The sequence below is a fragment of the Salmo salar genome, chromosome ssa26 (assembly GCF_905237065.1).
Source record: "Salmo salar chromosome ssa26, Ssal_v3.1, whole genome shotgun sequence".
In the NCBI taxonomy this organism is placed as follows: domain Eukaryota; kingdom Metazoa; phylum Chordata; class Actinopteri; order Salmoniformes; family Salmonidae; genus Salmo; species Salmo salar.
The window spans coordinates 49638358-49653679 of NC_059467.1; the positions used below are offsets into that span (position 1 = coordinate 49638358).

Consider the following 15322-nt stretch of genomic DNA (forward strand, 5'->3'; position numbering starts at 1 on the left):
ACCATTAGTCCTGGGAGGACAGGGTGACAGATATTAACCAGGCCTAACCATTAGTCCTGGGAGGACAGGGTGACAGATATTAACGAGGCCTAACCATTAGTCCTGGGAGGACAGGGCGACAGATATTAACCAGGCCTAACCATTAGTCCTGGGAGGACAGGGCGACAGATATTAACCAGGCCTAACCATTAGTCCTGGGAGGACAGGGTGACAGATATTAACCAGGCCTAACCATTAGTCCTGGGAGGACAGGGTGACAGATATTAACGAGGTCTAACCAATAAGAAAGGAAAACAATCACAGAAACAACAATATGATATGACATAACCAGACAGACAGAGGAGAGACATATTAACATCAACCAGGCAGACAGACAGACAGACAGAAGAGATATATTAACATCAGACAGACAGACAGAGAGACAGACAGACAGACAGACAGACAGACAGACAGACAGACAGACAGACAGACAGACAGACAGACAGACAGACAGGGGTTATTGAACAGACAGACAGACAGACAGACAGACAGACAGACAGACAGACAGACAGACAGACAGACAGACAGACAGACAGACAGACAGACAGACAGACAGACAGACAGACAGACAGACAGACAGACATATTAACCTGTCTGGGATAGGGGGCAGTATTTTTACGGCCGGATAAAAAACGTACCCGATATAAACTGGTTACTACTCTTGCCCAGAAACGAGAATATGCATATTATTAGTACATTTGGATAGAAAACACTCTAAAGTTTCTAAAACTGTTTGAATGGTGTCTGTGAATATAACAGAACTCATATGGCAGGCAAAAACCTGAGAAGATTCCAAGCAGGAAGTGCCCTGTCTGACAATTTGTTGTCCTTCTGTTGCATCTCTATCGAAATTACAGTATCTGTGCTGTTACGTGACACTTTCTAAGGCTTCCATTGGCTCTCTAAAGCCTTCAGAAACCGGATTGAGGCGTCTCTTGTCTCTGGGCAGATAACAGCAGCACAGTTTGTCAGTGGCCTGCCTGGTGACAGAGAGACTGGAGATGCGCGTTCACGAGACCTCGTCAATTTTTTCTTTCCCTCTTTGAATGAATACAACACTGTCCGGTTGGAATATTATCGCTATTTTACGAGAAAAATAGCATAAAAATTGATTTTAAAACAGCGTTTGACATGCTTCTAAGTACGTTAATGGAACATTTTGAATTTTTTTGTCATGAAATGTGCTCGCGCGTTACCCTTCGGATAGTGACCTGAACGCACGAACAAAACTGAGGTATTTGGATACAACTATGGATTATTTGGAACAAAAATAACATTTGATGTTGAAGAAGAAGTCCTGGGAGTGCATTCTGACGAAGAACAGCAAAGGTAATCCAATTTTTCTAATAGTAATTTTGAGTTTAGGTTGCCCCGAAGTTGGCGGGTGTCTGAATAGCTAGCCTGTGATGGCTGAGCTATGTACTCAGAATATTGCAAAATGTGCTTTCGCCGAAAAGCTATTTTAAAATCTGACATAGCGATTGCATAAAGGAGTTCTGTGTCTATAATTCTTAAAATAATTGTAATGTATTTTGTCAACGTTTATGATGAGTAATTTAGTAAATTCACCGGAAGTTTTCGGTGGGAATGCTAGTTCTGAACATCACATGCTAATGTAAAAAGCTGTTTTCTGATATAAATATGAACTTGATTGAACAAAACATGCATGTATTGTATAACATAATGTCCTAGGAGTGTCATCTGATGAAGATCATCAAAGGTTAGTGCTGCATTTAGCTGTGGTTTGGGTTTTTGTGACATATATGCTTGCTTTGAAAATGTCTGTGTGATTATTTTTGGCTGGGTACTCTCCTGACATAATCTAATGTTTTGCTTTCGCTGTAAAGCCTTTTTGAAATCGGACAATGTGGTTGGATTAACGAGAGTCTTATCTTTCAAATGGTGTAAAATAGTCATATGTTTGAGAAATTAAAGTTATAGCATTTTTTAGGTATTTGTATTTCGCGCCACGCGATTCCACTGGCTGTTGAATAGAGTGGGACGCTAACGTCCCACTGGCCCAGAGAGGTTAACAACAGACAGAGACAGATATACAGTGCATTCGGAAAGTATTCAGACCCCTTGACTTTTTCCACATTTTGTTACGTTACAGCCTTATTTTAAAATGGATTAAATAAAAAAAAATGTCCTCAATCTACACACAAACCCCATAATAACAAAAAAGTATTCAGACCCTTTGCTATGAGACTCGAAATTGAGCTCAGGTGCATCCTGTTTCCATTGATCATCCTTGAGATGTTTCTACAACTTGATTGGAATCCACTTGTGGTAAATTCAATTGATTGGACATGATTTGGAAAGGCACACACCTGTCTATATAAGGTCCCACAGTTGACAGTGCATGTCAGAGCAAAAACCAAGCCATGAGGTCAAAGGAATTGTCCATAGAGCTCTGAGACAGGATTGTGTCGAGGCACAGATCTGGGTAGGGTACCCAAAAATGGCTGCAGCTTTGAAGGTCCCCAAGAACACAGTGGCCTCCATCATTGTTAAATGGAAGAAGTTTGGAACCACCAAGACTCTTCCTAGAGCTGTCCACCCGGCCAAACTGAGCAATCGGGGGAGAACGGCCTTGGACAGGGGGTTGACCAAGAACCTGATGGTCACTGACAGAGCTCCAGAGTTCCAAGATTGAACGCTTTGGGCTGAACGCCAAGTGTCACGTCTGGAGGAAACCTGGCACCATCACTACGGTAACGCATGGTGGTGGCAGCATCATGCTGTGGGGATGTTTTTCAGCGGCAGGGACTGGGAGACTAGTCAGGATGGACACTCTTACTGACAGTTATGGCTGCTTTGCGTGATGTATTGTTGTCTCTACCTTCTTGCCCTTTGTGCTGTTGTCTGTGCCCAACAATGTTTGTACCCTGTTTTGTGCAGCTAACATGTTGTGCAGCTAACATGTTGTGCTGCTACCATGTCGTTGTCATGTTGTGTTGCTACCATGCTGTGTTGTCTTAGGTCTCTCTTTATGTAGTGTTGTGTCGTCTCTCTTGTCGTGATGTGTGTTTTGTCCTATATTTTTATTTAATTTATTTGTAATCCCAGTCCCCCGTCCCCGCAGGAGGCCTTTTGGTAGGCCGTCATTGTAAATAAGAATTTGTTCTTAACTGACTTGCCTAGTTAAATAAAAGGTGAAATATTTTACGGAGAGATCCTTGATAAAAACCTGCTCCAGAGTGCTCAGGACCTCTGACAGGGCCAAAGGTTCACCTTCTAACAGGACAACAACCCTAAGCAAACATCCAAGAGAATACAGGAGTGGCTTCAGGACAAGTCTCTGAATGTCCTTGAGTGACCCAGCCAGAGCCCAGACTTGAACCTGATCTAACATCTCTGACCTGAAAATAGCTGTGCAGCGATGCTCCCCAACCTGACAGAGCTTGAGAGGATCTGCAGAGAAGAATGTGAGAAACTCCCCAAATACAGGTGTACCAAGCTTCTAGCGTCATACCCAAGAAGACTCCAGGCTGTAATCGCTGACAAAGGTGCTTCAACAAAGTACTGAGTAAAGGGTCTGAATACTTATGTAAATATGATATTTCAGTAATTTTTTTGTAAACTTTTCAACCCCATTTTTCTCCACAATTTCGTGATATCCAATTGGTAGTACAACTCCCGTACGGACTCCGGAGAGGCGAAGGTCGAGGGTCATGCGTCCTCCGAAACATGACGTATAGACATCAACCAGACAGACAGACAGAGGAGAGATATAGGCTGTCAGGACAGGAGATGGGGCTGTGTTACAGCTGACAGATAGAAGATATTAGACCGTCAGGACAGGAGATGGGGCTGTGTTACAGCTGCCAGATAGAAGATATTAGAGGGGGAGATATTAACCATAGAGACAGGGGTGGGAAGATATTAGACCGTCAGGACAGGACCGTCAGGACAGGAGACGGGGCTGTGTTACAGCTGACAGATAGAAGATATTAGACCGTCAGGACAGGAGATGGGGCTGTGTTACAGCTGACAGATAGAAGATAGACCGTCAGGACAGGAGATGGGGCTGTGTTACAGCTGACAGATAGAAGATATTAGACCGTCAGGACAGGAGACGGGGCTGTGTTACAGCTGACAGATAGAAGATATTAGCCCATCAGGACAGGAGATGGGGCTGTGTTACAGCTGACAGACAGAGGAGAGATATTAGACCGTCAGGACAGGAGATGGGGCTGTGTTACAGCTGACAGATAGAAGATATTAGACCGTCAGGACAGGAGACGGGGCTGTGTTACAGCTGACAGATAGAAGATATTAGACCGTCAGGACAGGAGATGGGGCTGTGTTACAGCTGCCAGATAGAAGATATTAGAGGGGGAGATATTAACCATAGAGACAGGGGTGGGAAACAATCATTGAGACTATTTGATATGGTGTCTGTGAGAAGAAGAAGGACCACAACAGAAAATAACAAGCATTTAGTCTGGTGCCAATAATCCAGTAAGGACAGGATGGAAGCCTACCATCGAGGGTGAGACGACACTGTTTGGTTGCCCTGAGCGGAACATTACTATACACACCAGGAAATGAAACAAGCCACTGAAACTCGTGTGTCAATGAAACAACTATCCTACAGTGCCCTCATCTTACAGTGATCACATCTGTGCAGGACAATGTGATCACTACAAACTGTTGATCCCACTGACCACATTCAGTTTCTGAAACGAGGCCATAGACCTAACATGTAACGTGTCCTCGGAACTCCGACGTGTCCTCGGAACTCCGACGTGTCCTCGGAACTCCGACGTGTCCTCGGAACTCCGACGTGTCCTCGGAACTCCGACTAGACCCATAGATATGATGTATGACTAGTAAAACAGTTAGCTAGCCTAACACTGCGCTCCAATTACTACAAATGGCAATCCCCAATACTCCTCGGGGGAAGATTTTCCAACATGCTGTCGGCCTAATCCATGGAACCAACATAATGCCCTAATTTTGCTGGAAGTAACCCTGACATGGCATATTCCCCAAGGACCTAGGTGTAAACATTTCAGATCATTCCAATTACACAGGATAATAGTAGTAAACATCAACCTACATGTGCTTCTGCCACTGATACTGTCAGTTCTCACAGGATAGGCCTATTTACACCAGCGGTCCAATCAGCCAGTACACATCAGCACAGCAGTCATGGCCTGCATGAACTACTGTGGGGAAGCAACGTGGAGAGAAACATGCGGAAGGCCTAGACAACAAAATGAGGCTGTAATATTTCAACATCCCTTACTAATGGATTATGAACCTGTTTAATCTGGATGGGAAATAGGTCACCTGATACTGAGTGCAGAAGAAAAACGGTTTTCGCCTTCCCTTCAGGCTTGTCTATTACGTCTAGGCTATTCCCTTACCCTCCACCCCCCTTCACTCATACCAGCAGGCCTAGTTGTTAGCTACCTTTCGTCATTGTACACTATGCATTATGCAATATAAATAACTAAATGTTAGTAGTCCCATAGGTTAAACATGCATTCGACAACCATGAAATCTTGAAACAACAGCTGGAAACATTGATTTCACTGTCCACAGCTACGGTGATGCTTATTGCCTAACGGTCTGGAAGTGGCCATGCACTACACAGTGACAATGCATTTCCTACGTGCATTGTATAGAATAATTTCTCTATCTCTTGTTGCACAATCCTTTTTGTATTACGGGCGGGAGGTAGCCTAGTGGTTAAGAACGTTGGGACAGTAACCAGTTCAAATCCATAAGCTGACTAGGTGAACAATGTGCCCTTGAGCAAGACACTTAACCCTAATTGCTCCTGTAAATCACTCTGGATAAGTTCATCTGCTAAATAACTCAAATTGTTATATATATATTTTTGAAATGTACAGCTTTCACCATGCTATATTGAGCTCAAGAAGAAGGGCACCTGCATTATTGACAATCTCATTAGCAGGCGTGCTATGTCTGAACATACAAGATTGACATAAAGTGAATTGCTTTGACAGCTGTCTGTCATATTATAAATCGTACTGTGTTATGACAGCCTTCAGGTGAGTAAGGCTAGTAAGGTGGAATACTGTAAATTGTCATAGTAGGCAATACAGTGTTGATATACTGTAAACCCAACTAGCTACTTCAGCTAACTAGCTAGGTAATAAATACTTGCCTATGATAGATAAACAGTAAGCTAGGCAAATCAGCTGACCAGTTAGCTAGCCATTTAGCTAGCTAGCTTAACTAATTGCACAAACTAGCTAGCTAGTAGCTAACGTTAGCGGGCTAACTAACACATTCCACGTCTCTAACCTACCTAGCTTTAACAGACTATGCACAAAAACAACATACATGCTATTTGTTATTCGTAAACTAGCTTGACTAATATATACACCAGACATAGAATATGTTAGACTGACATGACACAGCTGGATAGTAAGGTAAGCTAACAGACTAGCTACTGTAGCTAGCATCGCATGGAACTAGCTAAAACTCAACTAGTCTACTAGGCCTGTGACGTTAGCTACATAGGCCATAATCAACATAATTCACTCACTAGCATGCTGGCTACATTTATTACAGCTTTGTTACATACGGGGATACTAACAGTTAGCTAACTACTGTTCTGTTGTACACTGGCGCTGGTACTGAAGCACAACATAAAGCTAATGCTAGCAGGCTACCGATGCTAACCAATAGAGTCCACTTTGCTGTTAGCTAGCTAGGTGGCTAGATAGGTAGGTAGCTTCTAGCATCTCATACAGATGTAGGAAAATAGCAAACACAGGCTACAGCTAGCTAATTGGCCATCACAGATACAGATAGCAAGACTGGCATTGTTTAGCAATAGTTAAATGAATTGTAGGAAAAGTATTGACATTGCATGCAAGCTTACACATAAAGGCCTAGCTAGCATAGCTGGCTAGCCGTTAGGAGAGAAGAGATTCGAGAGATGTACTGTAGCTAGCTTGGCGAGCTTACCATCAACTGTCAAAGGGGCCTCTTCACTGTTGCACGTAAATACACTTCATTGCAATAACAAAGGTTTCTGCAATTGCAAAACGTATAGGTTGTATCCGTAAGTTTATTTGTGGGTTTTGATAAGGTGTCGTTAGTCACAAAAAAAAAGGCTGACAGTCAGGAGCCTGTTTCCTTTCTTCCCACCTTTTCGTTTCTGGCTGCAACTTCCACTGCAATGGATCCAGATGAGCGGTTCACTCCCAACCCGATCCTCAGCCCCAGACCTAGGGTGCAGTGATGTGTGTGCGTGTCTGTCTGTCTTGTGTGTTCAGCTCCTACAGTCAGTCTTAGGCGTAGCTACTGACTGACTGCAAGCACGAAAACAAAGGAACATGCAATCATTTCAATATGGAATGATCAATTCCAATGGTTACAGAAATCATTTTTGTCTATAATGTAACATTTTTTTTCAATGTTTCTTTTTTTAAGGAGTGGGGAAGTCCCAGTCCTTTCGTATTTTTTTTTTTGCAGATGTATTGAAGAGATAGTAAAGTATTGGAAGTCCGAGATAGGGGAGGGGGAGTCACAGGGCAGTGGGTCGGATTCGAACCCATGCCGACTCTTGTTTGCAAGAATTTCTATATTGAATGATCAATTCCAGTGGTTATATAAATTATTTTTGCAATGTCATCATAGTTAATTATTCTACAAATGCCTTTGGTCCTAAATTTGACACAGTACTAGTTCCAGTTCATGCATGTTTGACCCTATGCACAATACAGTAATACCATCACAATAATGAAACATGTAATAGCAGTCAACTATAACTGTTTTAATGACCACTGTATTATACAGTTATTACATTATTATAGTTATTACATTGTATAGTTATTACCTTATTATATTACATTATAGTAATTATTATATTATATAGTTATTACATAAAACATATATAGTATTACATTATATAGTTATTACATTATTATAGTTATTACTTTGTATAGTTATTACCTTATTATATTACATTATAGTAATTATTATATTATATAGTTATTACATACAACATATATAGTATTACATGATATAGTTATTACATTATTATAGTTATTATATTATAGTTATTACATCATTATATTTATTACATTATATAGTTATTACATTATAGAGTTTTGATATTAGCGTTATTACATTATTAGAGTTATTACATTAGAGTTTTTACATTATATAGTTATTACATTATTAGTTATTACATTATAGAGTTTTTACATTCTAGAGTTATTACATTATTATAGTTATTACATTAGAGTTATTACATTATAGAGTTTTTACATTCTAGAGTTATTACATTATTATAGTTATTACATTAGAGTTTTTACATTATAGAGTTTTTACATTATTAGAGTTTTTACATTATAGAGTTTTTACATTATAGAGTTATCACATTATTAGAGTTATTACATTAGAGTTTTTACATTATATAGTTATTACATTATTAGTTATTACATTATAGAGTTTTTACATTCTAGAGTTATTACATTATTATAGTTATTACATTAGAGTTTTTACATTATAGAGTTTTTACATTATTATAGTTATTACATTAGAGTTTTTACATTATAGAGTTTTTACATTATTAGAGTTATTACATTATTAGAGTTTTTACATTATAGAGTTTTTACTTTTATAGAGTTATCACATTATTATAGTTATTACATTATTGAGTTTTACATTATTATAGTTATTATAGTTATTATATTATAATTATTACATTATTATATTTATTACATTATATACTTATTACATTATTAGTTATTACATTATTAGAGTTTTTACATTATAGAGTTATTGCATTATTAAGGTTATCACATTATTAGAGTTTTTACATTATAGAGTTATTACACAATTATTATTATAGTTATTACATTAATATGTTACATTATTATAGTTATTACATTAATATAGTTATTACATTAATATGTTACATTATTATGTTACATTATTATAGTTTTTACATTATGATTGTAGTTATTAATTATTCAGGTTATTACAATATTCTAGTTATTACATTATAGAGTTATTACAATATTCTAGTTATTACATTATAGAGTTATTACAATATTCTAGTTATTACATTATAGAGTTATTACAATATTCTAGTTATTACATTATAGAGTTATTACATTATTCTAGATATTACATTATTCTAGATATTACATTATTGTAGTTTTTACATTATTCTAGTGTTTACATTATTCTAGTTATTACATTATAGAGTTATTACATTATTCTACTTATTACAGAGACATACAGACAAGGGACCCACACGTTTTGGATTATTAAAAGAGTGAGAGATTGGATTACATTTCTTGATTAACGTTATGTGGCCACTGGCCCTGCTATATCTCTGAATCCAAATGAATATTAAATAGAGTGGAGGCTAGTGTTAATAACCGAGTGGCCAAGCAGCCAGAGGAAGCAGTGTTGTGGTTATCTGGGCTGAGCAGAGACAGTACAGAGGGGCCCTAGGTCATATCTCTACTGGAGAGCTGCTCTGGAGCTCAGACTCTCGCTGCTACTCTACAGAGAGAAAGAGAGAGAGAGAGAGAGAGAGAGAGAGAGAGAGAAATTCTCAATCATAAGGCATCAAAGCCAAAGGAACTGCATAATAGTGTAGAAACCTACCAAAAAACAAATTGACAACAACAAATGAAATCCCTTCTAGACAACTTCCTGGACAAAATGTTTCACTGTACTAGTGAAGGTGTAAACGTGGCAGTAGAAAACCTAAACAGTATATTTCACCTCTCAGCTTCCCTATCAAATCTAAACATTTCAAGCAGACAACCTAAGAAAATGAACAACAATGACAAATGGTTTGACGAAGAATGCAAAAACCTAATAAAGAAATTTAGAAACATATCCAACCAAAAACACAGAGACCCAGAAAACCTGAGCCTGCGCCTTCACTATGGTGAATCACTAAAACAATACAAAATTACATTACAGAAAAATAATGAACAGCATGAATGTTATTACTGGTATGTTACTGGGTTTCTGTATGTGATGTTATTACTGGTATGTTACTGGTGACTGGGTCTCTGTATGTGATGTTATTACTGGTATGTTACTGGTGACTGGGTCTCTGTATGTGATGTTATTACTGGTATGTTACTGGGTCTGTATGTGATGTTATTACTGGTATGTTACTGGGTCTCTGTATGTGATGTTATTACTGGTATGTTACTGGTGACTGGGTCTCTGTATGTGATGTTATTACTGGTATGTTACTGGGTCTCTGTATGTGATGTTATTACTGGTATGTTACTGGGTCTGTATGTGATGTTATTACTGGTATGTTACTGGTGACTGGGTCTCTGTATGTGATGTTATTACTGGTATGTTACTGGGTCTGTATGTGATGTTATTACTGGTACGTTACTGGGTCTCTGTATGTGATGTTATTACTGGTATGTTACTGGTGACTGGGTCTCTGTATGTGATGTTATTACTGGTATGTTACTGGGTCTCTGTATGTGATGTTATTACTGGTACGTTACTGGGTCTCTGTATGTGATGTTATTACTGGTATGTTACTGGTGACTGGGTCTCTGTATGTGATGTTATTACTGGTATGTTACTGGGTCTGTATGTGATGTTATTACTGGTATGTTACTGGTGACTGGGTCTCTGTATGTGATGTTATTACTGGTATGTTACTGGTGACTGGGTCTCTGTATGTGATGTTATTACTGGTATGTTACTGGGTCTCTGTATGTGATGTTATTACTGGTATGTTACTGGGTCTGTATGTGATGTTATTACTGGTATGTTACTGGTGACTGGGTCTCTGTATGTGATGTTATTACTGGTACGTTACTGGGTTTCTGTATGTGATGTTATTACTGGTATGTTACTGGTGACTGGGTCTCTGTATGTGATGTTATTACTGGTATGTTACTGGTGACTGGGTCTCTGTATGTGATGTTATTACTGGTATGTTACTGGGTCTCTGTATGTGATGTTATTACTGGTATGTTACTGGGTCTCTGTATGTGATGTTATTACTGGTATGTTACTGGTGACTGGGTCTCTGTATGTGATGTTATTACTGGTATGTTACTGGTGACTGGGTTTCTGTATGTGATGTTATTACTGGTATGTTACTGGGTCTCTGTATGTGATGTTATTACTGGTATGTTACTGGTGACTGGGTCTCTGTATGTGATGTTATTACTGGTATGTTACTGGTGACTGGGTTTCTGTATGTGATGTTATTACTGGTATGTTACTGGGTCTCTGTATGTGATGTTATTACTGGTATGTTACTGGTGACTGGGTCTCTGTATGTGATGTTATTACTGGTATGTTACTGGGTCTCTGTATGTGATGTTATTACTGGTACGTTACTGGGTCTCTGTATGTGATGTTATTACTGGTATGTTACTGGTGACTGGGTCTCTGTATGTGATGTTATTACTGGTATGTTACTGGGTCTGTATGTGATGTTATTACTGGTATGTTACTGGTGACTGGGTCTCTGTATGTGATATTATTACTGGTATGTTACTGGGTTTCTGTATGTGATGTTATTACTGGTATGTTACTGGTGACTGGGTCTGTATGTGATGTTATTACTGGTATGTTACTGGTTGACTGGGTCTCTGTATGTGATGTTATTACTGGTATGTTACTGGTGACTGGGTCTGTATGTGATGTTATTACTGGTATGTTACTGGTGACTGGGTCTCTGTATGTGATGTTATTACTGGTATGTTACTGGTGACTGGGTCTCTGTATGTGATGTTATTACTGGTATGTTACTGGGTTTCTGTATGTGATGTTATTACTGGTATGTTACTGGGTCTCTGTATGTGATGTTATTACTGGTACGTTACTGGGTCTCTGTATGTGATGTTATTACTGGTATGTTACTGGTGACTGGGTCTCTGTATGTGATGTTATTACTGGTATGTTACTGGGTCTCTGTATGTGATGTTATTACTGGTACGTTACTGGGTCTCTGTATGTGATGTTATTACTGGTATGTTACTGGGTCTCTGTATGTGATGTTATTACTGGTATGTTACTGGGTTTCTGTATGTGATGTTATTACTGGTATGTTACTGGGTCTGTATGTGATGTTATTACTGGTATGTTACTGGTGACTGGGTCTCTGTATGTGATGTTATTACTGGTATGTTACTGGGTCTCTGTATGTGATGTTATTACTGGTATGTTACTGGTGACTGGGTCTGTATGTGATGTTATTACTGGTATGTTACTGGTGACTGGGTCTCTGTATGTGATATTATTACTGGTATGTTACTGGGTTTCTGTATGTGATGTTATTACTGGTATGTTACTGGTGACTGGGTCTGTATGTGATGTTATTACTGGTATGTTACTGGTTGACTGGGTCTCTGTATGTGATGTTATTACTGGTATGTTACTGGGTCTGTATGTGATGTTATTACTGGTATGTTACTGGTTGACTGGGTCTCTGTATGTGATGTTATTACTGGTATGTTACTGGGTCTGTATGTGATGTTATTACTGGTATGTTACTGGTTGACTGGGTCTCTGTATGTGATGTTATTACTGGTATGTTACTGGGTCTCTGTATGTGATGTTATTACTGGTATGTTACTGGTGACTGGGTCTGTATGTGATGTTATTACTGGTATGTTACTGGTGACTGGGTCTCTGTATGTGATGTTATTACTGGTATGTTACTGGGTCTCTGTATGTGATGTTATTACTGGTATGTTACTGGTGACTGGGTCTGTATGTGATGTTATTAATGGTATGTTACTGGTGACTGGGTCTCTGTATGTGATGTTATTACTGGTATGTTACTGGTGACTGGGTCTCTGTATGTGATGTTATTACTGGTATGTTACTGGTGACTGGGTCTGTATGTGATGTTATTAATGGTATGTTACTGGTGACTGGGTCTCTGTATGTGATGTTATTACTGGTATGTTACTGGTGACTGGGTCTCTGTATGTGATGTTATTACTGGTATGTTACTGGTATGTTACTGGGTCTCTGTATGTGATGTTATTACTGGTATGTTACTGGGTCTCTGTATGTGATGTTATTACTGGTATGTTACTGGGTCTCTGTATGTGATGTTATTACTGGTACGTTACTGGGTCTCTGTATGTGATGTTATTACTGGTATGTTACTGGTGACTGGGTCTCTGTATGTGATGTTATTACTGGTATGTTACTGGGTCTCTGTATGTGATGTTATTACTGGTATGTTACTGGGTCTCTGTATGTGATGTTATTACTGGTATGTTACTGGTGACTGGGTCTGTATGTGATGTTATTAATGGTATGTTACTGGTGACTGGGTCTCTGTATGTGATGTTATTACTGGTATGTTACTGGGTCTCTGTATGTGATGTTATTACTGGTACGTTACTGGGTCTCTGTATGTGATGTTATTACTGGTATGTTACTGGTGACTGGGTCTCTGTATGTGATGTTATTACTGGTATGTTACTGGGTCTCTGTATGTGATGTTATTACTGGTATGTTACTGGTGACTGGGTCTCTGTATGTGATGTTATTACTGGTATGTTACTGGTGACTGGGTCTCTGTATGTGATGTTATTACTGGTATGTTACTGGGTCTCTGTATGTGATGTTATTACTGGTATGTTACTGGGTCTGTATGTGATGTTATTACTGGTATGTTACTGGTGACTGGGTCTCTGTATGTGATGTTATTACTGGTATGTTACTGGTGACTGGGTCTCTGTATGTGATGTTATTACTGGTATGTTACTGGGTCTCTGTATGTGATGTTATTACTGGTATGTTACTGGGTCTGTATGTGATGTTATTACTGGTATGTTACTGGTGACTGGGTCTCTGTATGTGATGTTATTACTGGTATGTTACTGGGTCTCTGTATGTGATGTTATTACTGGTATGTTACTGGGTCTGTATGTGATGTTATTACTGGTATGTTACTGGTGACTGGGTGTACAGTGTGCTGTCTCCTGAAGGAAGGACTACCCTAGAACACAATGACCGGGTCACATTCTCCAACTGAACCTAAAGTCATTGGACTCAACAACGAGCCTCCGCCTTTTGGGTTATACTGTGTCTGTACTGTAGTCGGCTATGCTTAAGATATCACATCGATAACTGTTTATGTCAAAGGATTCTTCAGAAGGTGACATTCAAGGAGTGGTCGTGGATAGTTTACCAATGTCCTGATTGAAGGTCCACGTGAACAGATCTCAAACCTCCACAAAGTTGCAATGACAACTTACTTGCATCTCTTTCATAATATGAGACCACTCTGTACGGTATGTACAGTACCTTGACTGTGAACTTATGAGGCCTCAACACAGCTTCGGTATGTTGTTGTTGTGTGCCTCCAACACCAATTAGTCTCCAGTAACCTCAGAGGCACACTGAGGACATAACCAACTGTAACAACTGTCAGTCATTCAGCATCCTGAGGAGAAACCAACTGTAACAACTGTCAGTCATTCAGCATCCTGAGGAGAAACCAACTGTAACAACTGTCAGTCATTCAGCATCCTGAGGAGAAACCAACTGTAACAACTGCCAGTCATTCAGCATCCTGAGGAGAAACCAACTGTAACAACTGTCAGTCATTCAGCATCCTGAGGAGAAACCAACTGTAACAACTGTCAGTCATTCAGCATCCTGAGGAGAAACCAACTGTAACAACTGTCAGTCATTCAGCATCCTGAGGAGAAACCAACTGTAACAACTGTCAGTCATTCAGCATCCTGAGGAGAAACCAACTGTAACAACTGTCAGTCATTCAGCATCCTGAGGACATAACCAACTGTAACAACTGTCAGTCATTCAGCATCCTGAGGAGAAACCAACTGTAACAACTGTCAGTCATTCAGCATCCTGAGGACATAACCAACTGTAACAACTGTCAGTCATTCAGCATCCTGAGGAGAAACCAACTGTAACAACTGTCAGTCATTCAGAATCCTGAGGAGAAACCAACTGTAACAACTGTCAGTCATTCAGCATCCTGAGGAGAAACCAACTGTAACAACTGTCAGTCATTCAGCATCCTGAGGAGAAACCAACTGTAACAACTGTCAGTCATTCAGCATCCTGAGGACATAACCAACTGTAACAACTGTCAGTCATTCAGCATCCTGAGGAGAAACCAACTGTAACAACTGTCAGTCATTCAGCATCCTGAGGACATAACCAGCTGTAACAACTGTCAGTCATTCAGCATCCTGAGGAGAAACCAACTGTAACAACTGTCAGTCATTCAGCATCCTGAGGAGAAACCAACTGTAACAACTGTCAGTCATTCAGCATCCTGAGGAGAAAC

General features: G+C 39.4%; 1 protein-coding gene across 16 annotated transcripts in view; it reads right to left on the reverse strand.

Annotated features, from left to right (window-relative positions):
- LOC106595038 (probable E3 ubiquitin-protein ligase HERC1) overlaps window positions 1-7477 on the reverse strand; it is a 290635-nt gene extending 283158 nt beyond the window's left edge. For 10 of the 16 annotated variants that reach the window (XM_045708507.1, XM_045708508.1, XM_045708509.1 and 7 more), the window contains exon 1: window positions 6991-7467. The gene's annotated coding sequence lies outside the window, so the exon portion shown is untranslated. Of the gene's footprint in view, window positions 1-6990 lie in introns of all 16 variants that reach the window. The other 6 variants (XM_045708515.1, XM_045708510.1, XM_045708512.1 and 3 more) reach the window with 3 other exon arrangements.
- Between the last annotated feature and the right edge of the window lie 7845 nt (window positions 7478-15322).